This window comes from Dendropsophus ebraccatus, chromosome 5, assembly GCF_027789765.1.
Source record: "Dendropsophus ebraccatus isolate aDenEbr1 chromosome 5, aDenEbr1.pat, whole genome shotgun sequence".
Classification (NCBI taxonomy): domain Eukaryota; kingdom Metazoa; phylum Chordata; class Amphibia; order Anura; family Hylidae; genus Dendropsophus; species Dendropsophus ebraccatus.
Genome location: NC_091458.1, coordinates 158,601,885 through 158,628,061, shown reverse-complemented (window position 1 = coordinate 158,628,061; position 26,177 = coordinate 158,601,885). Strand labels below are relative to the sequence as shown.

Genomic DNA, 26,177 nt, shown 5'->3' with positions numbered 1-26,177 from the left:
TCTCCCGGCTATATCCAGCAACTAGTAGGGGTCTGGACGCCCCACTGTTCAAAACATGTGACATAAAGTGTGTGTGTGGGGGGGGCAAGTGAGCAGAAAGGTAAAAAGCTATCATTTACTGAGTGGGACCGTCCATATGGCTACTTGAGATTTACAGTAGTACCTCGGTTTAAGAGTAACTTGGTTTAAGAGCGTTTTGCAAGAAGAGCTCTGAGTTTTTCAAAATTGTTACTTGGTGTAAGAGCATTGCTTTGGTGTAAGAGCTCCCTGTACTGGGTGGGAGGTGAGTGGGGGAGGGGCATGGCCTGCATAGCGGGGTCTACAGCCCTGTACTCTGCCCCAGGAAGTCTCCCTCACCTTCCAAATCATAGCAGATCCCCTTCAGGCTGGGGCTTACATCAGGGGACAGGACTGTGGAGGTAATCTCTCCATAGCTGTAACCCCTCTCTCCCCGGACAGAGAGCGCTGCTATACTGTGCTCATCCTATACCCTGCTCATTCCTTCCTGCTCCCCGCAGTCTCTGTCCGCCCTTGTGTTTCCCATCCTCTCCATTTCTGTACAGTAACTTATAATATCACAGATTCTGCTGTTTCTGATTGTTTGTTTCATCTGTTTTAAAATCATAGATTTTGGGGTGTGGAACCAATTGTCTGCATTTCAATTATTTCTTATGTGAAAATTTGCTTTGGTATAAGCGCGGTCCGGGAACGACTTATGCTCCTAATCCAAGACACCACTGTACAAGAGTAAATGACCAGAACTCTTCCTACACAATCTGCTCCTCTCCTCCTTCTCTAAGTGTTAGGTCGCTCCCTTTATCTGCTACCACAAGCATTTGGATTTATAAGGAGTCTTGTAAGTCTGGAACCTTTCTTTGTCAGTTACTTTTCTCATTCATCGTTTATCCATCTTGTTGTACGGTATGTATCCGAGCGGTACGAGACCGGTCCATGTATTGCAGCACTCTGTTATCCGTTTTGTTGTACGGTATGTATCGGGCGGTACGAGACCGGTCCATGTATTGCAGCACTCCATTATCCGTTTTGTTGTACGGTATGTATCGGGCGGTATGTGACCGTCCATGTATTGCAGCACTCTGTTATCCGTTTTGTTGTACGGTATGTATCGGGCGGTACGGGACCGGTCCATGTATTGCAGCACTCCGTTATCCGTACTGTTGTACGGTATGTATCGGGCGCTACGGGACCAGTCCATGTATTGCAGCACTCTGTTATCCGTTTTGTTGTACGGTATGTATTGGGCGGTACGAGACCGGTCCATGTATTGCAGCACTCTGTTATCCGTTTTGTTGTACGGTATGTATCGGGCGGTACGAGACCGGTCTATGTATTGCAGCACTCTGTTATCCGTACTGTTGTACGGTATGTATCAGGCGGTACGAGACCCAACTATGTATTGCAGCACTCTGTTATCCTTTTTGTTGTACGGTATGTATAAGGCGGTACGAGACCGGTCCATGTATTGCAGTACTCCATTATCCGTTTTGTTGTACGGTATGAGACCGGTCCATGTATTGCAGTACTCCATTATCCGTTTTGTTGTACGGTATGAGACCGGTCCATGTATTGCAGCACTCCATTATCCGTTTTGTTGTACGGTATGTATCGGGCGGTACGAGACCGGTTCATGTATTGCAGCACTCTGTTATCCGTACTGTTGTACGGTATGTATCAGGCGGTACGAGACCCAACTATGTATTGCAGCACTCTGTTATCCTTTTTGTTGTACGGTATGTATAAGGCGGTACGAGACCGGTCCATGTATTGCAGCACTCTGTTATCCTTTTTGTTGTACGGTATGTATAAGGCGGTACGAGACCGGTCCATGTATTGCAGTACTCCATTATCCGTTTTGTTGTACGGTATGAGACCGGTCCATGTATTGCAGTACTCCATTATCCGTTTTGTTGTACGGTATGTATCGGGCGGTACGAGACCGGTTCATGTATTGCAGCACTCTGTTATCCGTTTTGTTGTACGGTATGTATCGGGCGGTACGAGACCGGTTCATGTATTGCAGCACTCTGTTATCCGTACTGTTGTACGGTATGTATCAGGCGGTACGAGACCCAACTATGTATTGCAGCACTCTGTTATCCTTTTTGTTGTACGGTATGTATAAGGCGGTACGAGACCGTTCCATGTATTGCAGCACTCTTATCCGTTTTGTTGTACGGTATGTATCGGGCGGTACGTGACCCGTCCATGTATTGCAGCAATGAGATAGTGGAGTAGATGTTCTTGGCCTGGCATGGCACATGCTCTGCTTCTCTGCTGCGGCTTCAGCTTACACCTTGATGGTTATTAAAAGTTGCTTGTCTGCCAGAAATAATTTAATGTCCTGCAGCCCAGCACCAAACATTTCTATCTGCAAATCCATCAATGTCAGGAAGATAAACAGATGGCAAATGCAAGGTGCTCCTTATAGACATTTTTTTTAAAGCAATTTCAGTTAGTTTATTAGATTATTGTAATTTCTAGGCTAAGCTTAGGCTGGGTTCACACTACGTTTTTGCAATCCTGATGAAAAAAACTGATGCATTTGTGTGCATCCGTTTTGATCCGTTTTTTTCATTGACTGCCGTTATAAAAAAAAAAAAAAAATGAGGTGGACATAAAAATGAGGTTGACTAAGTTTTTGTGTACGTTAAAAAAATGGACCTTTTTTTTTATAATAAAAATTAATGGAAAAACGGATCAAAACAGATGCACACAAATGCACCAGCTTTTTTCATCAGTTTTTCATCCATTTTTTTGCAAAAAATAGATTGCAAAAACGTAGTGTGAACCCAGCCTTATTTAGTAGTAAATGAGGGTCTGATGACTGGAGGGTTACATTACGTTTTGCACCGTCCATCTGAGGGATACAACAAGAGGATTTTCCGAATACAAATGGCGGAATTCCGCAGCGGAGCTCTCCACCGTAGAATCGCACCTGCCTCAGTGTCGCTCAGTGTCTCTATAGAAGGGCTCAGGCGCCTCTGCTCTTGCTGTTCTCCGCACAAAGAATTGACATGTCTGTTCTTTGAATGGAGAGCAATAGAAGCGGAAAACAGAAAAAGCACATAAATAGGTGCACCCACAAATTATCAAAAAGTATGTATATTTTGTTCAATAATGATTCATAATGTACAAAAAAAACTAGTCAAAAAAAGTTAAAACACTAAAAAACACCCATAAAGGGTGGAATGTACAAAGAAGCAGACATGATGTGCTAACTTCCACAGCGGAGAGCTACCTTCCTGATGTTTCAGGGTCCTGGGCGATATCGTTACCATTTGATATTGTCTCTTGTTGTGTTTGTGCCGCCTGTTTCCTTTCTTTGGGATATTACTTTTATTATCAGTGACGCAGTTTGTGTTATTTGGTTATTTGCACCATTATAGTTGGTTTACATTTGGCACTAGCACTTTATTGGTTTGTGTATATATATGAATTTATTGTATGAATTATTGGTGTATGTATAGACATGAACTTAAGATTTTTGGTATCTGCACTTTATTAGGTGAAAATAGGGGCTAGCATTAATTTTTATCAATAATCATTTATAGCATCCCATATCTTGTAATTATTGAAGAGTTTAGCTCCCTGATCATATAATGTGAGTAGCAAAGAAAGCGGAGCCGTGCGAGCCCTCCTATAGGGACACTGAGGCCGGCAGGATTCCACGGCGGAGAGCTCCGCTGCTTTTACTCAGTGTGAACATACCCTTAGGCTATGTTCACACAACGTTTTTCAACAGCCAGTATTTGATATTTAATGTAACAGCTATTGTTTTGTGTACCAAATAACGGCCATTGTGTAACATACTTTGACGTCGATCATTGCAATGATGGCTGTTGATAGGTTATTTAACCCCTGAACGACCGTGGGCCTACATATACACCCCTGCTGCCTCGGCATAAGGAGGGTGTTAATGTACACCCTGCTGGGGGGCTGCGCTATGAAGCGAGCTCAGGAGCTGAGGTCGCTTTATTGCGAGTGTGGATCGGCTGCTATCAGTAGCCGGGTCCTCACCCTCAATGGCGGGCCGCCGCGATCGCGCAGCTTCCCACCATTAACCCCTTAAACGCTGTGAAAAAAATGATGAATATGTCTAATCTAAACAAATATGGTACTAATAAAAACTAGAGACCATGGGGCAAAAAATGACGCCCCACACAACCCCGTAGGAAAAAAAATAAATGTGCTATAGGAGTTACAATAGAGGCCATTTTAAATGTATCTATTTGCAAAAAAAAGTTTTACTGTTAATAATAATAATAATAATAATAATAGAAAAGCTATATAAACTGAATATCGCTGTATTCAGACTGACCTATAAAATAAAGATAACATGTCAGTTTTACCGTAAAGTGCATTATGCAAACATGGAAACCCCCCCCCACTCCCAAACTTTGCGCAATTGCAATATTCACCCCATAAATAATATTTTGGAGTTTCTGTTATTCATTTTATGGTAAATTGAAAGGTTCCATTACAAAGTACACCTGCTACTTAAAAAAAACAAGCCCTCACCTGGCCCTGTAGGTGGAAAAATAAAAGCGTTCTGGCTTTTAGAAGGTCAGGAGGAAAAATGAAAAAGCTAAACTGTCAATTGGCCCGGTCCTTAAGGGGTTAAGTTTAGGTTGAATAATGGCCGGTTTGTAATACTGGGAGGAATAATTACAGTGAGTTCATCAGCAACTTGACCTCAGAATAACCCCCCAACATCACAAAAAAGCTACAATGTTGCAGATACAGCCTACCAGGAACTTGTTTACATCTGCTGTCTCAGAAGGGAGGGGGAGACAGAGAGAGAAGCTCACACACAGATTTTTGTATCTTCAGCAGAAAGCAGCAGCTGAGAACTGGGGGAAGGAGACCAAATAGATAATAACAAGTATGGAAGGAAATCTTAGTCTCACCATGGGCAACAACATATCAGAAGTTATGTCTGAGCGGAATACCCCTTTAATCCTGTAAGGAATCTAATCTATTTACTGCATGCATTGACAAGAGCAGAAGAATACGGCTTCTGACTGCATAGGTCACACCCGTCCCTCGCTGCCCGGCTCATCCTGGCCTATTATCCGTGTGCTGCACATCCTGCTTTGATTGACATGTAAGTAGTCATTGCATCTGAATTGCTTGCAGACATCTGAGAGTGCAATCACTTCCGCCCCCCCCCCCCTTATCTCTGGGAAGCCTAGTGGCGGAATCAGGAATCAGTCAGAGGAGACAAGGCATTTAGGAAAGCTTTAGTGTTCCTCCTGTCATCAGTTACCGGTGTCACCAAAGATGAAATGGATTGAAGAAGAACACTGCAAACTTTGAGATGAGATGGCAACCTGCTGAACTCATTTTCAGAATCTGACAACCCCGGACATATATAACACGCCGGTAATGATGAGCAGGAGCTGGGATGTTTGCCAACTCGTATCTAAATTCCTTGTCACGAGAATAATGTGTTTTCTAAATATATTCCGACTTATCATCTAACATCTAGTTAATATGCAGCAGCCGAGCCTGACAGCTCAAAGGGGAGGATTCTGTTAAAGGAGAAAATCAACTATTTCATGGCCTTAAAGGGGTTATCCAGTGCTACAAAAACATGGACACTTTCTTCCAGAGGCAGTCCCACTCTTGTCTTCAGATTGGGCGGGGTTTTGCTGATCAGTTCCATTGAAGTGTCTTTTCTTGGATTTCTTTTCGTTGGCCGCCAGCAAGGACAGACGCAAAATCCCGTTTGGAAAACTATAGCTTTGCTTATGGGTTGTCAGACGACTTTTTTTTACAGCGATACGTTCCCTGCTTGTAGTCAGACCTGCTGCGGTCGTCATACCCACAAGCTTTACAAAAACCGATACAACTCAGGTGAAGCTGCCTGGGACTTTTAACGTCTTGACAAAAGGCGACAAATCAAGGATATATATGTAGCGGTGACTTCTTGTATTCCAGGAGGACGTGGCCGGTGTGTCTGGTCTCGCCCTCTCCGTAATTGCAGAGAGGAACTCATTTAGGCCGTTACAATCATAGCTTGGGGGTCAGGCTACAATCTTTGCTACGTCCTCTTATGATTTATTTTCAATGGCCGTTTCTGACAGTGGCAGAACTAGTACATGTGGTGGCGGACGGCATTCAGACATAGGCAGCAATGAGGTTGGGACAGCTGGGATGTTACTTGGACATTTGACATTTTCCGCTGCCCTTGGGTTACTGTAGATTAAAGAATAAATGAGACGACACTTCACCCCGACCAGCAATCCAGGGCCGTGTCCTATCAATGGTGCGAATTCATTTTTATTAAACAATGGGCAAATTGTATAAAGTGCAAAACAAACTGGACTCCCAGAGAGTGTCCTGTAAGGAGTCAGTAATACTACCCAACCAATTATCTCTCTACTTTAAAGAGGTACTACAGCAAAAATCTTTTTCTTTCAAATCAACTCAAAACAGAAAGTTATATAAATTTGTAGTTTACTTCTATTTAAAAATATCATGTCTTCCCATACTTATCAGCTGTTATATGTGATGCAGGAAGTGGTGTATTCTTTTCAGTCTGACACAGTGCTCTTTGGTGTCAGAATACACCACTTCCTGCAGGACATACAGCAGCTGATAAGAACTGGAAGACTGGAGAGTTTTAAATAGAAGCAATTTGCAAATCTACATGTCTTCATGAATTTAGTTTATTTGAAAGAAAAATATTTCGCTGGAGTACCCCTTTAATCATGTTGCGCTTTTAGACTGTGTTCACACAGCGTACATTTTATGAAAAGAATGGCTGTTTTCATAGTGAAATGGGATACATTGGCGTTAATGCAAACAACGGCCGTTGTTCACACAATGTATTGAACAACAGGCGTTGTTTGATATGGCAGTTGAAATAATGAGCATGTTGTGCATTGATTTAAATGCATTTGTCACTGCAAACAATGGCCGTGGTTTTGAGTGCCATTTTCCTTTGGAGTGCCGGCCGTTCTTTGTATTTTGTGTTACGTGTGTGTGTGGGGGGGGGGGGGGGGGGGGGGGGGAGGGACAGCTCCCTCCTCTTGGCTTCTTCTCCATCCATCTCCTGGGGGTGTTGTAAACAAAGATTAGTTGGATCCTCCCTGCCCAGTTTGTAGACTTAATGTTAGCCCAAGAGAGGCCGTTGCTAGTGTCAGACCATCCCTCTGGGGTTCACCTTGGCGTAGTGAGATGGTACATTCAGTTTGATAATTTTATTTAAAAAAAAATCTTTAGAACAGGTTCTTATCATGTGTGTGCTGGGGTGCGGTAAGGGTATGTTCACACTGAGTAAAACAGGCGGCATTCATTTAGTGCAGAGCGGAGGCGTGTGAGGCTTCCCACTAACTCACTAAGAAATTCCACCTGTTTTACCCACTGTGAACATACCCTAAGGCCTGGCACTTGCAGGTTGCTGTTTAATTCATAGAGACAAGTCAAAGTTTTGATGGGTCCAAGGCTGAGTGTCCAGGCACATGCCGATTGTTAGACCAGCCAAAGGTAACACTGCCGGCTGCTAGTGAAAGTGCTCAATGCAGTGAAATCCTAGGTGCATTGCCCCCTGGGAAACATGAATATACAAAAGAAGAACCCGTGGAGCCTCATTGGAGAGTCTACAAACACAGGACTAGCCAGATATCCCTCCAGGAAGGACCCAGTCAAGGGGCGGCTCCTGTAGGAAAACCACCAAAGTGATCCTATAAGTCCATCCACAGACAGCTGTTTCGGGGTGTTGCCCCCTATCAGTGTTGAGCAGGATTCTGGCTGGATGGGAGCAATGCCTAGTAGAATCATAAGAGAAACAGATCGCTGATCTCAGGGAGACCAGCCAAACTACAACACTGCCGGCTGCTAGTGAAAGCGCTCAATGCAGTGAAATCCTAGGTGCATTGCCCCCTGGGAAACATGAATATGCAAAAGAAAGAACCGGGAGAAGCACAGTCCTCTCCCGGCTCTTTGTCATGTGATGAGTTGGGGTCCTAATGTATGTGTAATGAAGCCGATTCTTTCACGGACACAAACCAAACAAAACCACAAGTAGCTATTCTTGGTCTATGAGTACACCATGGTATATGTCGGAATTCTCTTTTTTCTGGTATACAGTATGAAGTGTACAGCAAGATATGTAAAGAACAGCAGCTTAGGTGTCTGAAGTGCAATGATGTGAGATCAGTAGTATTACTGCTATGCTGCAAAATAGCCCATGAATTTTTTTGAAAAAATATTGTACAATAAGAATTATGTTATAATGGAAATAAAATATTGGCATCCTAGAGAGTCGGCACGGATAAAATCAATTGCAGTAGTGTCCATGTCTTACCAACAGTCATTGTAATTTGCTGTTCCCTGGATCCTGAGTGACTGGAGGAGATGGGCTAATGTCGCTGCATGTTCTTTCTGCAGGTCCTGTATTCCGAGACTATGAGGAATCCATCACACGGCATGAACTGACTTCTGATATTCAGTCTACATATTCTTCATCCACCAGAACGCACAGATCACTCGTAAGTCTACATAGGGAAGGGTGCTAATATTTTTTACCAATTTCGGCTTATGAATATGGATGTTATATATACTTTACTACACATATACTATTTTACCTGTTCAGTGCATAGTTGATACATTTTTGTGGCTGGAATATCCTTTCACATTTAGAAATAAATTATATGGCTATGTTCACACGTAAGACACCGGCCGTTTCGTCACCTGGCCGGGTCACGGAACGGCCGGTGTCAGAATAGATAATCCCGGGGGCTACTGTAGTACCGGCTGGATGATCTTTACTGCCGCTTAATTCGGAAGCTGGTGCATCCGCGCCCGCATCCGAACTCCCCGCTGCTCACAATGGAGTGTGCGGCTGGAGCCGCATGCTCCATTGTGTGAACTGACAGGTTTTCTGCAGCCGCTATTCATTGAATAGCGGCTGCAGAAAACTGACATGTCACTCCAGCCGGGATTCCTTAGAAGGCAGCACTACCTAAGTTCCGTAGGAATCACGGCCGTTGTTACAACGGCTGTGATTACTTTGGCCTATCTGTGCAGGACCAGTGTAAATATACCTGATACTTCTGGGCTGTGGACTTTTCATTTAATTCTGGAGCTTCAAGACCTAAATTTGTAATAATTGAATAAACTAGAAAAAAATTACCTGAAGAATTTTTTATTTTTTTTTTTGCAATATTTTGTTAAACTGTAAATCCACATTTTTTTAGAATTTTTTTTTTATGCCATAACATTCCGCATTAAGAGGCTTAGACTGTACATAAGCCGACTGACCAAGCATGGCTTCTTAGAAAGAGACAGCTTGCAGACTGTACACGATAAATGAAGAGAGAACAGACAGGCTTATATAAAGGTTTATTGTCTTGACTAAATCAAAGAGCTAACGCTAAAGGTCTGGAAACCTCGTCCTCTTAAGGGTTTGTATATGTGGTTACAAAAACGATAACACATACATTGAAGTTATTCATGAAGTCTTGTGTATGTGGATGTAGCTTTTTCCTTGTGTTCTATCTCTCCTTGATGCCAGTCTAGTACATTTACATTACTAAGATGTACAGAACAGATAGGGAGTATGTAGTTTCCCATTTTCTCTATTGATATCTCAGAACTTTTTAACCATATAAAATGTCTCATCTGCATCAATTTGTCTTTATGTCCCACTACTCCAAGTAGAGCAACCTACTAAAGCAAGAAGGAAAGAAGGAACCACCACAAAGCCACTGCCGTACAGTACATTAACAAAAGAGATCACATGATGTACAAAGAATGAACAATTGTATAATATGTAGTCAGTCATCAAGTCTTAGAATCAAAAAATCGTGTATTAGAGGTAGAGATGAGCGAAGTGAACTCCCTGAACTGAGATTCATTCTGAACTTTGCAAAAAGTTCAGTTTGGTACCGAATCAAATTTTTTGCAAAGTTCGGAACAGGTTTGAAAAGATGGTAGCCATACATTAAAAAAATTCTCATCGGTCTGCACTCACCTGGTGTCCTCCTCCTCCCGATCTCCGTTGTGATTGGCTGAGCGGGAGTGACAACCCACTAGGACAATCACTGTCTGACCCAAGCTAGACATCACCGCAACCAGTGATTGGCTGAGCAGGCTGTCCCGTTAGTCAGTGATTGGCTGAACAGGATTTTGGTGTCTGTGGGGAGCACTGGAGAAAGATTTTTTTTTTTTTTTTTTTCTAACCTCACTAAACCAGCTAAATGGCTGCAATTGTTTAAAGTGTCACTGTTGTTTAATTAATTTTTTTATTTTTTTTTGCAGAAATCAGTAGTCCAGGCGATTTAAAGAAACTTTGTATTTGGGGTTTATTAGGCAAATATGCCATTATCTGCATTCAAAAAGGCTTTCTCCAGGCCCCCCCCTCCCCCTCCTCTCTCTCATTCACTGCTCATTATCAGGAAATCTCATCTCTTTTACATCATTTGGGCCCTGTCTGCTCTATGGAGGGGGGGGGGGAGGGAGATTAGTCGCCAGCAGAGAGCAGAGAACAAGGGATTACACAGTGGGAGCTGTGTGAAAGCTGGTATTCAAAGGTCAGTACTGACTTCAGAGGAGATAGCCCAGTGATGTAGCTGTAAATTAACTCTTTGTTGTCCTGTTTTGATGCCTCATCTCCCTCCACCCCTCCCCTCTCCATAGAGAACCATGAAGATGGGGGGAGAGCTTCAAACTGGTTTTTCATGATAAAAATGCATTTTTTGGCTAATAAACCCAATTACAAAGTTTCTTAAAGTCGCCTGTACTATTGATTTTTGAAAAAAAAAAAAAATAATAATTAAACGACAGTGACACTTTAAGGTTTGGTCCGGATGAACCCAAACTTTCTGTTAAAGTTAAACGAACCTGCTGAACCGAGGTCAATAATTCTTCTCGTTGAACTCATTTATATTCCATGTAGAGTAGATCTTTATAGCAGATCTGTATTTTTATACTCTACCGACTTATGTGCGAAACATTTGTAGATTCTCTCGTTAGCAGAAAATGGGATTTTGTTAGCAATTTGCTGAGTCTGGCAGACTTGAAAAATTTTATGCTAATCTTTAACGTAAAGTACCAATTCACTGATCTCCAGTAACGGCGATGGATATGTTCTAGCCGGATGTTTAATAGGTACTCAAAAAGCTCTAAAAGTTTACTCTGCAAAGTAGTCAGAGAGACTCATTTATTAGAGCTTGGAAAGTGCGTGGCCTCTCATCCAGCTCCGAAGTACACAAGCTACTAATGCCAGAAGCTGGCTGGCTCCGCTGTGGAGAGTCCTCCCCTGGCAGCGGGTAGTGAGTCTGTTCATATGAGCGGAGTAATCTGTGGCTGTTGAGAGATATTGCAGTTAAGAAGATTGCTGTTAAGCCCTCCCTGGTATCAAAATGGTAACCGTTCTAATGAGTTTCATAGCTGTTTGGCATGTAATCTAGTAATTTCATTGCTGGATCTAAAGAGAACGACATAGCTTTATACTTTTGTATTTTACAGAAACGGTTTTAATTTTTTAGCTGTTTGTTTTTTGTTGTTTCTATACACTGCTCGGTATAAGGAATTCCAGTAGGAACGCAACTCCCCTCCGAGGAGTGAGTACATTCATAATGCACTAATATAGGATTAGAGTCCACACTCCATTTTTGTGTTTTTTTTTTGTCTGATCTATATACCAGAGGGGATTGGAAGTGTGAGGTTACTAGGGCATTGTTATAAATGTGTGTGGTGTGTTTTACCACTTACACAGCGTAAAGCCCCTATTCCACGGGCAGATGGAGAGGAGCAAACCAGAGATATCAGCGCTCGTTTGCTCCTGGTTCCCTGCTCACTGCTGCCGCTATTCCACACGGCAGCAGCGAGTGGGTGAGTCTAGGGGGGGCTCGGGGGGGCTGCCCGGTTGTTTGCTAGATCGTCCGGGCAGCCCATAGAGGATAGTGGTGGTCTGCTGCCACCGCTTCTATTCCATGGAGCAACGCAGCAGATCGCTGCTATCACAGTCGCTTGTTTTTCAACATGTTTGAAAAACAAGCGATGCAACGATCAGCCGACATGAACTGTGTCGGCTGATCGTTGCCTTCTATTCCACGGGACGATCATCGACCGTCTCGGAAGGGAGGAGGAGGAGACGGAGAGAAAAGCTCACACTCAGATTTTTGTGTCTTTAGCAAAAAGCAGCACTGGGGAAAAGAGACTGAATAGATAATAACAAGTAGGGAAGGATTTGTTAGTCTCACCATGGGCAGCAACATATCAGAAGTTATATTTGAGTGGAATACCCCTTTTAATAAGTGTCTCATCTTGTATTGTAATTTTATCTAAAATCATGTGTGAAATATGATTTTAAGGTCCTTGCATTGAACCCCCACTGTGACTTTTTTGCACAGGTGTAGGACTACATCGGCAAACATAAATCTTTATACTATATATTTCTTCTGTATCGCCTTAAGACGGCCAGCGGTAATCCGTTTCCTGCGGACGGCTCTATGTATCACTAAGATGTTCCTTTTCCTTTACAAAAATTCAGACAGGGAGGATAGGTGTGTGAGGGGGGAGATGAAGGATGAAGCTGCAGTCTATTTCTTTGCCTCAGCATATATGCAAGACTGCGTGCTGCGAGAGGGGAGGAAGAGCAGCAGGGAGACCTTTAATTGGCTCGAAACACATAGCACAGGTTTTCTATCACCCACATACATGGAAAGACATGTGAATTTACAAGACTAAAAAGTAAGTAAGCGGCGCTGCAGCCAGGAACCAGGTACGTTCCAACCCCCGTGCTATTGGGGTTGGGTGAAAGTCCTGGTCAAATAAAGTATGATAAAATTATTTATTTTCTATTGAACTTCTGCCTTTTAAAGGTTATGTAGACCTTATTGGTTTATTTTATGCTGGTATTCTCTGTCGGTCTATGACTTTTCTACCAGTGACGCCCAAAACTGTAAACGCTGAAATGACACGAGGTGTCTGACATTTACATTTTAACCGAGGACGGAATAAAGTTCTGTGGGTAAATCGGTCAATGGTCTCGTACCACAGGGATGGACCTGGTGAGCTTGTGAATCCCATCTGTCCAGACTAGGATGGCAGCACATGTTAGAGCTGTAAAACCTGTGCAACTTGCTAAACAATTGTACTCGGCAAGGATGTGAGGCAGCGGGTGGACTGCAGCGGGAAGGAGCAGTGTGTTAGCTCTGCAGCATGTTTAGGTGCGGCTGCAGCAGGGGTGGGACATCTCTGCCACTCTGTGACTGTAACTGCATGAAAATTATGGGTGCCAGTGAGAAGGATAAGGCGAGTTGAACAATGAGAAGGGCACATAGATAGATAGAGATATTTAGATCTAACTATTTGTGCTGTACGCTCAGGTTCGGACACACCAGAACATGCTCAAGGTTCGCTCATCTCTACCAACAAGCAGGGACGATTCTGGGCTCTCTGCCGCCTGAAGCAAACCTCAGGTGGCCGCCCCATCACTAGTGCCCAAACACCACCAACCCCCACCCGCGCGACCTGACAGCCATGGCTCGACCCACGCCAGGTGCTTACCACAGCCCGGAGTGGAGGGCGGGGGGTGATGACAGCTGCCGGCAGAGCGTGGAGTCAGCGGTGGGTGGGAGCAGCAGGACGGATAGGTGAGCGGCTGCTGTCATTTTTGTTAAGTGAAACTTATCTAAAATGATAGCAGGGGGAAGATTATGCCGCCCCCTCCAGGACCGCAGAATCTGCTGCCTAAGGCAGAATGCTCATATCGCCTCATGGCAGAAGTGGCCCTGCCAACAAGGATTAAACTGGGACCCTATCCCGACACATCCGGCGCTCATCTACCATAAAGACCTTCAAAAACTCTGCGTCCTCCTTGTTTGTACCTGTATGATATGACACTGCAATAAAAGTACAATAAGAATATTGGTGAGTGCCGGGATATTACTTTACTATCAGCTTGGACTGTTTCCTGCCACGAGCACCACCACTACCACAGAGTGACGTCCTATCACTCCACCACGGTTAATAAACATAGACATTATTTGGGAATAAAATGCCTTAAAACAGGTTACGGGGCTTTATTTCCTTGACTTTCTGGGCATTATTAATAGGAAGATATGGGAGACATTACTAAACTGTAAGTGATTGCTGCGTCTCAGACACTGTCCGTCACTCTCTTCACCATATTGTAGATACAGCTGTTTCGCTCGCCCTGTTGGCAGTTCTCTCTGGATCTTGCTCATTACAACCCAGAAGACAATGGTGAATGATTTCCCTGTAATAAGCAATGAAATCACTCTAATTAAGTAATCAGCCTCTCGGAAGGAAGCCGGAGCATTATCCAGAGGCTAGCGTCAGCTGCGGAGGCTGGAGGGTGGGCAGCGCTTGTTTCCTGAAGAACCGTGCCTACAAACCCCAGCCTTCCTGATGGACTCATGCAAAGAGATATCAGGGAGATTACTAACCAACATTATATCTATTGCTAGAGCGAGCTTTAGTTACTTTACTGTAGAATGATTAGACAACTTCGTTCTGTTAAATAATGACCTGGTCTCTATATTCTATTGCTGTAGGATCGGTATTAGTTATAGTAAGCTGTAAAGATCTATATTATTCCAGTTACCTGCCATCTGTTTCATGCAAGCTGTCATTTGTACATAGGGAGTGATCCAGCAAGACCAGGGGGCAGGGGGCGAACAGGGATTATCCGTCTGGGGGGAAGAAGGGAAAGGGGGGACATGATGAAAACCTTTATATATGTTACAGGACTAAATAAGGGCCGTATTACACGGGACGATTATCGTTCGAAAAATCGTTAGATTGTTTGGATTTAAACGATAATCTTTTTGTGTAATAGCAGACAACGATTAAACGACCGAGAAATCGTTGGTCGTTTGATAGAATTCTGACCTATTTTTATCGTTTGATCGTTCGCACATCGTTCGGTGTAATAAGAAGTCATAGCTGAAACGTACGCAATAGCGACAACAAAACGACAGCAAGAACTATCAAAAGTAACAATCATTGTTCTGTGTAATTGGGCGAACGATTTCGGGTCATTTGCCATAGCGGTCCTTTGAGATTGTTAATCGTTAGTTGTCAAAAAATCAATTGGTGTAATAGTACCCTAAGGGTGCCTTCACACCTACTGGATCCACAGCGAGATCCGCTGCGGATCCAATCCCATTCATCCCTATAGAGCACATACTGGCAGTGGGATTGACATTCTGCTGTGAGTATGTGCGTTAACACCCCGCCGCCGAGATCATACATTACCTGCTCGGCAATGCGGCAGCTGCAGCTGAGCGGGACCAGAGCCGGGAGCCTGACATGCAGCCGCGTCGTCGACCAGGTAATGTATGCTTTCAGCGGCGAGCTGCGGTGCGGCGGGGGGGTTAATGCACATACTCACAGCGGGATGTGCTCTATAGGGATGAATGGGACTGGATCCGCAGTGGATCTCGATGCGAATCCGCAGCGTGAAATCCGCTGTGGATCCGGTAGGGTAAGGGTCAGGAGGGAAGAGGTTTTTATTTAAAAAAAAAAACTGAACTCAAGAACAAAAGGAGACAGAAGCGACGTGAGAAAATATTACCTTACTGAAAGAGTAGTAGATTGGAACAAACTTCCAGCAGATGTGGTTGGTAAATCTACAATAACAGAATGTAACCTGCCTGGGATATACATACTGTGTATCTATCCTAAGGTAATAAGAAGGGAAATACTAATAGGGGGGACTGGATGGAGCAGGGGTTTTCCTTTGCCGATAATCATCAGTGTTTCATGTCCCCGTTTTTGAAGTATAATTTAAGTGAAAACGGCTGTAATAAAGGAGTCTGTCCCTGTGTCATGCTGTCTGTAGTTCAGGTAACTGCAGTTTAAGTTTTTCCTGTATGCAAAGTTGTAGCCCAATTTGCCTTTGCAAGGAAAAGTTTTGTTCCCATGGTGGTCGCTTTCCATCGTGTCAGACCTTATGTTAAGTCGTCCAGTGCTTCTTAGAGGCGCGTGCCGCACTATGCTCTTGTATACAGTTATAGTAGGGAAGATGGTGACAAACTGTTAAATAGTAAAAAAGCCTTTGTTGCCCATAGCGGTCGCCCACAGCTCTGCTTTCCTGGATGGCTATGCTGCAAAACAGCCAGCAGAATGAGCAATGCTTCATATTGTATTCTGACGACCTTTCTTATTGTCCCCAAAACTATAAGCACAGAATATTTTCATTGTTCCACCAAAGTTTTTATGTTCCTTGGGAGCCTTTTATGCATTGGCCGAGTTATTGTGGCTAGTAGATAAATCTTACCCTCTAAATAAAGGATAAAACTAGTTATACAAAAAGAGACATGAACATATACGCAGACTGCAGAAGAAGGCCTAATGCATGTTATGGCAGATAAGATCGGCTTGCTTGTATAGTGCCGGTGTAATGCAAAAAGGAAGTACATGTAAAGTCCGTCACACTCCCATAGTAACTTTTAATCTCTTTAGAAAACATTCCCAGTTTTTTTCAATACAATGAAATGCGCCCACGCTCATATTTTTTGCCTGGATTTTGATGCATAATGCGCATTGAAATGGACACAAAAAACATAACTCCTATCATGCCTGGGGAGCTAAAGCTTTGGCTTCCCAGGCATAAGGGGAGTTGTAGTTTTTCAACAGCTGGAGGGCCAAGGGTCTAGACCCCTGCCCTAAGGCTTTATTTCCACATGGCGGGGAGCACATGGCAGAAATGCTGCTAATGCAAAAATATTCCCTATCGGTAGTGGTTACCACCACCAGATGTTCATATCAAAATGTATCATTTGGGGGAGGAGAAGAAGAAAATAATTGCCAGTACTAACATAGGATTGTGGTGACCTCCGGAGGTGGTGTGGCGGAGGAACGGCCGGTCACTGGCTAGATGGGTAGAGTGTGACGCCACACCGGTGATGGTTTGCCGAGATACAACTGGGCCCAATGATGGTATATCGTGATGCCAGTGTCGGTTGGGCACACAGTGATGGTGTCACACCTGCTTTTAGTTTAGAGGGCCTGTTGTACCCTGTTCCTCTGTGAACAGTGACCTGCCGGGTTGTTACGGAGTCCCTTGGGATGCTATCATGGTGGCCCGGAATGGTTTAGTTACCCTCCAGGATGATCAGCACTGCCACCCACAGAAAGGGGAAATGTCCCAAGGATGTAGTGTACACTGTGTTGGTGCAAGTTGAAGGATCACAGAGTCTCTTTATCATAAATAATCTCTTGTTTACTCGGAAAGTACTTGTGTGCTGCAGAACATACAACTTTACCTTGACAGGGTACGATACACTTGATAATACACTTGACAATACAGGATGCAGATCTGTGTTAGGAGTATGGTAGAGAGTACAGTTGTGATGAAGAAGTTACGTGTTACATGAGAGATATAAAGAATAAGAGGAGCAGAGAGGAGGATGTCGTGAGATTCTCAAGCCAATTAGTACTGTGCTCTGCCGGGATGTTGGAGGATGAGGTAGAAGAATACTTTAAGAAGAAGAGAATACTTGTACCCATGTTTTGACCTTTGGGTCTTTGCACCACCTAATGCCCACCAGTGTCCGGTGACCCGTCCTATGAGGGTAACACAAGGTTACCTGGGATGAGCGGAATGCTGAGGATTTCCTGCTGGCAACCGTGCTGAGAGATAGCGTTCCAAGGCTCTTAGCAACTTTTCTCTCTCCGGATAAGTTCCTAGCTTCTTTGGCTTTTGTGGATACTGTCCTGCACTGTGACTCTCCTAGTCTACGGCGCGGGTTGAGTTTATCTCTGATGTGTCCTCTCCTGTGAATGTTTAACACTGCATAGTGTTGTGTAGAGTAAGCTGAAGAGAAACTGTTAGCTGTGTCTTGTCCTGCTTCCTACCCATACAGGGACCGGACTAAGCCTGAACCAAGGCTGGGGACCTGGCAGAGGGCCAGGGCCCAAAGGGACCACTGCAGGGAGCGTTCTAGCTTGCGTCCTTCCCCTACAGAGTCTAGTGAAAAAGACCTCTTCACTTCCTCTACCCATGCGACTTCCTATCTCCAACGTATCTAAGGTGTGCTGTGAGTGGGTGAAGAGTGCATACAGAAGAAGTTAAGTAAGAGATTATAGGACAGAAGAAGAAGATACTCCCATACGTTCACTGATCCATGTGACATATAAATGAACAATAACCCTTTTCATACTCCAGCCGTGCAGCATCTAAATACACACATCTGTAGCAGCGACATCTAGTGGCGAAACTTTATCACTACTTCATCACCACTGACAATAAGTACGAAGGGTGTAACCAATAGCAACACCTGTGGTGGGACACCACAGCATCACATTGATTCCTAATGAGAGAAGAGTGAAGCTATTTGGTGGCTGCGGGTTGTAACTGAATAGATGTCATGAATGAGCAGAACGCATTAATTCTCATAAAGGAAATACAAAGCAGTCAATGAAGTCGCAGTTGTCTTTCCGAGGAATAGTGTGAGCTGTCAGTGTGATGGCTTGCTGATATTCTCACACACATTTCTAGCATGCACATATAGCTTGGTCTGTTGTACAGAAGCAATGGCGGCAGATAATAGGCCTTTGTCTGCAGGTATCACAATAAAGAGCACATTCTGCAGCAAGTGGATTCTTTATGTGCTGACAGGATGAATCGGCAGGCGTTTTCTCGGCTGATCCTGTAATTTGACATAAGATATGGTTTTATTGTTCAGAACGGTGACAGTTTAATGAGATTGATATTAATACCCGGATGTAGTGTAACAAGACACAATCGTTATTTCCAAATAGTACAGACCCTTAGACCTGGTTCACATTACACATAAAATAGTATACACACCAGCTGAACATAAAGCAATAACCGCTGTCGTTGAGTATACATCTGTCCTCCCAAAAACAGAACCTATAGCAATCCATTGTATTGTAATCGTACACCTGCCATTGTGCCAGATAAGGGCCTGGAGAATAATGTGTTATGTCTTAAAGGGGCACTCCAGTTAATAAAGATTCACCCCTGCTCAATCCCCACTCATAATCTAAGTTTGTATGTAATAGGTTTCTATTAGATAAATTGGTCGGTTTGTCGGCAGCTCATCCTGAATCTGCTAAAAATCCTCACTGCCTGCTCCACTCTGTCTCCACTCCTCTGTCCTCCCCTCCCTTCTGAGACAGAGGTCACGTGATCTCTGTCTCTTCTATTGCCAGGCAAGCTGTAACATATCATCTTAAACTCCTCCCACCACTGACTTCACACTGATCACCTGGCCAAGGGCAGGGAAACAACAGCCTCTTCTAAGTAGTATAGGGGAAAGGAGACACTGTTGTTTCATCTCTCTCTTTCTCTCTGATAGATACAGTAGATGGATAGATAGATAGATAGATAGATAGATAGATAGATAGATAGATAGAAGATACTGTGTTTATTGTGCAAAGCTGAAACAGATTAAGCCAGTGGTGAGCAGATACTAAAAGACAGGGGTGGGTACACAGCAGTTGGTTCTAAGGTGCATGCTGGGACATGTAGTTTCCCTGCTGGGTCCAATGTAGAACTAGGATCATTTGGAAAAGTGGCTAGGAGCGACATAGACAAGTGGGAAATGTGTCAAACAATTGGTGGGGGGGGGGATCAGTGAGTGCACCTATAGGCTTTATCTGCCATTTATTTTTTATTGGATTGCTGGGGTTGCCCTTTAAGGACACAGGGCGTAAATGTACGCCCTGGTGTCGGTAGGGACGTTCAGAGGGGGGGCCGCACGGCGACTCTGCTCTGAACTGCCACAATCCCGGGTGCTATATGCAGCAGATTAAAAGGCTATTTTCCCCCATCGGTGGTGGTCTAGTGGGGGGGGGGATCGCCACATCTGTACCAGCCAGGTGTCTCTGCCGTAATGGTGCTGATCCTGGCTTGGTAATCTACTGCTCTCGGCTGCAGTGGCCGAGAGCAATAGAACACCGATCTCATTGATCTATGCAGTATATCTATACTCAATGAGAGATCAATGTAGTGATACTAGAAGTCCCCCAGGGGGAATAATTCTATACCCAGGGGGAATAACCCTAACCCCAGGGGTACTTCTTGTAAGTGTGTAAAAAAATGTATGTTTTTTTTATTAATAAAAAATTCCCTCCCTTAATAAAAGTCTGAATCACCCCCTTTCCCCATTTTATAAATAAAAATAAATAAATAAACATGTTTAGCAAGGTCATAGAGCAAATGTAAGAAAAATGTATTTTTTTTTAAAAAAAAAAGGTTTTTTATTTTTAGAAAAGAGTCTCCATAGTTGTTGCACCAGCGTAATTCCAAGCATTTCCTAATAGCGACCTGTCCGGAGAGCGGCCGGGTCCTCATTGCTTTACACACAGTCGGCTCATCTTGCAGTCACTCTCTCTACTTCACATTCTTCTCCCTCCATTTGACTTTTCCCCTTTCTAGCCAACATTCTGTACTGCAAAGCGGGACACAACATCCTATTTATCATACAGACAGATGAAGATCGTCGCCCGTTCCTAAGCAACTGTAAATCTAAAAGTAATTTTATTAAATTGAAAACTCCCAGATATGCACAGGGAAGAAATACAAGGAAAGGAACACATAACCTATACCGAGTCCACTTCACCGGTATCCTTAGGACTTGATGAGAAGCCTTAGTTACCATAGTGTATCCATTAACAGATCAGGCAATGTTAACTCTTAACAGGCCCTGAACTATAGAAAGCATGGCTCCTATATGCCTTAATACACAGTATGCTTAGATAATCTAAAAAAGAGAGGGAATATGAGAAGGGGATCGGTAACTACACTGGATAATTACTGTGAAGGTCTATTAACATCACAACTGTCTTGTTTTATAGCTCTGCATGTATTATATCTTCCTATCATACATTGATTTATGAGATGAAAGCTCTCACAAAGAGCTGTGATATGAGATTACATTTATACCGCATGAGGACGAGCTGCATTGCCTGACAATATCATCTACAACTTATTTCTCTAGAAGTATCAGTTATTACCATATGTTACCAATAGTTTCTTTACACCTACCCATGCATATTCAATAATGCATAAGCAGACAAGTAGGCGTGACCGTCGGAGGCGGTGGGTAGATAAAATGGTGCACTGGGAGGAGCCAAGGAACGCCCCCCGGTGCTCCTCATCTACGTATTTTTTCTTGATTAAAAGTTTAACAGGACCGTCTAAGAAAAGACCCGCGCCAGAAAGATGAGGTACGTGGCTGCAGGGATATATTGACAGGTTTGTTTGCAAGAACCTGCAGATAGTTTCCCTTTAACACTTTTTAACACTAGGCTTCACATAATGGGAATAACTGCAACAGTCCTATCTTCCTCCTTCTACTCACACTTCCTAAAACTCAACATGGACAGAACAGAACTAATAATCTTTACCCCATCTCGCTCCACCCTGCCGTCTAATCTGTCAATCACAATCAATGACTGCACTCTGTCCCCGTCCCCTGGGGCCGCTGCCTTGGGGTCACTTTTGACTGCACCCTTTCTTTTAAACCACACATTCAGATCCTGACCACCTTCACCTCAAAATATTTCCACTCTTTTCTACCCCCGACTCAAACATAACTGCTGTTACATGCTCTCATTACCTCCTGCCATCTCAATCCTGACCCTAACAAAACTGCTGGTCCATGCTCTCATTATCTCCTGCTTGGACTACTGTAACATCCTCCTCTCTGGCCTTCCATCTAACTCCATTGCTCCCCCCAGTCTATCCTTAAAGGGGTACTCCGGGCTGGGGGGCTTTTTTTGTCTATGGGCGGGGAGGAGGTGGATGAGGGCAATGACATCCCCTTACCTCCCAGGTTCCAGCACCACGTCCCGGATTGCGCCGCTCTGGTCTGCACTGCTCGGCCGCTTCCTAGACTCTGCCGCGGGCTTAAGACGTGACGTGGCAGAGGTGGGATCATCGCTGGAACCGGGGAGGTAAGGGGACGTCATTGCCCTCATCCACCTACTCCTGGCCATAGACAAAAAAGCTCCCCAGCCCAGAGTACCCCTCTGTTGCCCAACTAATCCACCTCTCCCCTCGTTCTGCCTCTGACAAACCCTTTACTGGCTCCCCATTGCCCAACGAATTCATATTAAATTTTTGACCATGACGTACAAGGCCGTCCACAACCTGTCCCCTCCCTATATCTCTGACCTGATATCCCACTATCATCCCTCACGCAATCTCCGAACCTCCAATGACCACCTTTTGTGCTTCCCCTTGTTTGTACCACACACAACTGCCTCCAAGATTTTGCCAGAGCCTCCCCCATACTCCGGAACTCTCTACTCCGACAAATCCTGCTCTCATCCACCATCAGGACCTGTAGACTGATGTTCCGGCAGCGTCGTCGTCCTGTGCCTCGGCTGAAGCCGTTCCGCACTCCCCCGTTCCCATTTGATAGAGGCATTGGAGCCCATGTCCAGGCACCTTACATAGTTACATAGTTACTGTCTCTGTCATAGTTACTGCCCTGTCCAGCGCGCACGTCCCTGCCTCCTAGGGTGTGCATGCTCCGACTCTCAGCAATTTAAAAGGACAGTACGTCCCTGATTGGTTTTGCACCTAACACCTCCTCACTATAAATATGTGCACCTGTTCTGCCCTTCCTTGTTGGTGCCTCTGCAGGCTTTCCTTAGTGTGTGGTCCCAGCTCTCTGTGTTCCTGCCCGTTGTTCCTGCCCGTTGTTCCTGTCTCTGGTTCCTGCCTGTTGTTCCTGTCTGTGGTTCCCGTCCGTGCTTCCTGCCCTTGGCTCTCACTGTGCTCCTGCTGCCTCGGGTTCTAGCCGTGAGCCTTGCTGCATTCCTGCTGTCTGCCTACGTGTCTCCAGCTGCACCTTGCCTGCCGCGGTTAGCAAGCCTAGCCAGAGGTAGCAGCCAGGACTTCAGTCGTTACACCTGAAAACCCATCTCTTTATACTAGGTTACAACCCACAGTAATTCTGTATCATCACTGTATCACCTTATCTTGTAGATTTTTTTGCAAAAAACTGATGAAAAACTGATGAAAAAAACCCAGGCAGCGATCAAGCGTGCGGGCGGGGGGGGAGTCGCTGATCGGGTGTGTGGACGGTGCGGGGGTTTAAGGGGGCCGGGGCTGTTACCTGCGGGCGGCCGGCGGCAGCGCAAGAGTTAAAGGGGCTGGGTCCCATGCAGGCAGCGGATCCGCTGCGTGTATGGGACCCATTGAGCTTCACAGTACAGGATCCGCAGCTGATTTAGCTGAATACTCGCAGTATGAAAATCCGCTGCGGATCCTGAAGGTGTGAACGCACCCTAAAATGGATCTGTTTTTTTAAAGGACACAAAAATGAGGTGGACTCCGTTTTTGTGTACTTAAAAAAAAAAACAACATCCATTTTGATCCGTTTTTCTTTATAATGGAAGTCAATGCAAAAAAACGGATCAAAACGGATGCATACAAATGCATCAGTTTTTTTCATCCATTTTTCATCCATTTTTTGCAAAAAAAAAAACGGATGAAAAAAACGTAGTGTGAACCCAGCCTAACCTGCTGATAGCTCTCTATAACGCCAGGGACGCTGAGGAGGATGGTATATATACTCTTACCCTCTTCCTCTGCGCCTTTCCTTCGCTGTTAGTCGGCGTAAACTCCGCTCCAGAACACCATTAGGAGTACTGCCGCATCATCCACAAACATAGATGTATACTTTGATCTGTAGTGATTGTAGACATATCAGCCTCATGATTCCATTTTCCATAATTCTGTTATCTAGATAGAGATGTTTAAAGCAATTAGAAAAGTACTTAGACTGGTTGTTCCCAATTCTGTTTCTGGCATCACCGTCTATGTTTCCATGTTTTATTCATTGTTTTTGACAAGTAGAGTCACAGCTTTTGAGCAAAGCCTTCCTAAAAATAGAGTTAAATATTCCGCTTTCCCCGGCATCGTTGAAATTGTCAATACATACGTCTCGAAGCGGAATTCAGCGACGCTATTCTACATTTTCACGTGCCAATAATTTAATTTATAGCATTTATATTCCAAAGCTAGAATGATGTTCTCAGGAATCTAGGATACCTTAGAGCATTTATTGTTGGCAGTTATTGTTTTTAGACTTTTTTTTTTTTTTTTTTGTGTTCCGTAAAATTGATTGCCAGCGTGTGCCAGCGTAGTCTGTGTTTTTGCATGGTAGTTTATCCATAAAAATAAATCACTCATTTTTATAGCCGCTCCTATTCTGCTAAAGTATACAATGATCCAGCTGTAAGGAAGGACTGGTAATATAGGTTATAAAGGGACCCACTTCTTCCTATAAAAATATTTAAAGGGAACCTGTCACCAAGACATAGCTATCCAATCTATCGGCATGATGTTATAGAGCAGGAAGTGCTGAGCAGATTGATATATATCTTTGTGGGAAAAAATTCTGTAAAACTTGTAACTTGTTGATTAAAATCCCTGATCATTCTGTGATAAGGAGTCCAGTGGGTGGAGTCACTCAATGGACTGGACTCTTTAGCAGAAAAAAACTGATTTCAATCCATAAATTACAAGTTATACTGAATATTTTCCCATAAAGATATATATCAATCCACTTACCTCCTTCTGCTCTATAACATGATGCCGATAGCTTAGGGAGCATTTTTATAGTCACAAGTCCCCTGTAAAGAGGTTTTCAGGGACATCACTATTTTTATCACACACAGTGGCATACATTTGGCAGCAGAAGTATTGCAGCTTAGGCCTCTTCACCTAAATATATTTTAACATTTTTAAACTATATGTGTATTGCAGCCCCACACCTGTAGTAATTTGTAATCTAGGCATAGTAATTTACACTAAATTGCGGGCGGGGGGCAAAACTGGCAGAAAGAACAAAAAAAAAGTAAGGAAAAATATTTTTTATCTGCACTTTTACAGCCCCCTAAAAACACAGAGGGAGGCATAAAGGAGAGCCAGCCGAAAGTTTTTATTATAGTATTGCCCCCCCAAAAGTTACACAAATCACCAATATACACTTATTATGGGAAATGCTCATAAAGTGCTTTTTCCCTGCACTTACTACTGCATCAAGGCTTCACTTCCTGGATAACATGGTGATGTCACTTCCTGGATAACATGGTGATGTCACTTCCTGGATAACATGGTGATGTCACTTCCTGGATAACATGGTGATGTCACTTGGATAACATGGTGATGTCACTTCTTGGATAACATGGTGATGTCACTTCTTGGATAACATGGTGATGTCACTTCTTGGATAACATGGTGATGTCACTTCCCGGATAACATGGTGATGTCACTTCCTGGATAACATGGTGATGTCACGACTCCTAGAGCTGGTCGGGCTGTGGCTGCTGGAGAGGATGATGGCAGGGGGATGCTCAGTGTCCCTCCAGTGCCCTGTGTCCCTCAGTGTCCCCCTGCCATCATCCTCTCCAGCAGCCTCTATACTCATCCACGCCAGTTTCCTCCTCACTTCTGCCATCTGCCCGCAGCTGCCAATGGAACTTCTGAGCCGGTCTGTGAAGTGACAGGCCGTTCAGCCAATCACTGGTCAAGACGGGACAGTGCCGGTGATTGAGTGGCCTGTCACTTCACAGACCGGCTCAGAAGTTCCAGTGGCGCCTGCGGGCTTGAAAGTGTCCTTGTCGTTAAAAAACAGTTTTGAAATCTTGCAGTTTTTATTCTGACCACTAGATTTAAAACTAAGCTGATACTGATACTTCCTGTTGTGTCTGTGGTGATAAGAGGAGGCTGCTGTAAAGTGATCTGTACAGACAACATCAGCTCCCTATGGGATGACTTCTTCAAAGGTCACAGAATATGCTCAGTAATGCATCACATTCATCTCATTTGCATCGCTCAGGCAAGATGGCCGCCTCCATACCAATGGACACAACATGAAATAACAAGTACATTCAGAAAATAGAAAAAGATTAGACAAAATATCTGGCTGTAATTATTAAAAGAAAATCTAGGCCATACATTCCCTTTAAGGAACAGCCTCTAATACGATGGTACTAGTTGTAGTGCAATATAACATAAAGTGGCTGTAATGCAGGAAGGTGTTATGTATTATATATCACAATCACATTATTGTACACTGCTGCTGGGAATGGCTCCTTAGGCTCCTATTACATGGAGCGATTTTTAACGATAAACGATTGCAAACGAGATTGTTTATTGTTAACCTGAAATCGTTCACCATATTACACAG

The 26,177-nt window shown here is 44.0% G+C and overlaps 1 protein-coding gene across 13 annotated transcripts in view; it reads left to right on the top strand.

The window, feature by feature from the left end:
- The window catches only part of SRRM3 (serine/arginine repetitive matrix 3), a 249,766-nt gene that overhangs the window by 79,436 nt on the left and 144,153 nt on the right, over positions 1-26,177 (top strand). For 12 of the 13 annotated variants that reach the window (XR_011363240.1, XM_069971748.1, XM_069971751.1 and 9 more), the window contains one exon: positions 8,416-8,516. The exons of the other annotated variant lie outside the window; for it this stretch is intronic. The gene's annotated coding sequence lies outside the window, so the exon portion shown is untranslated. The remainder of the gene's footprint in view (positions 1-8,415; positions 8,517-26,177) is intronic. 13 annotated transcript variants of the gene reach the window in all.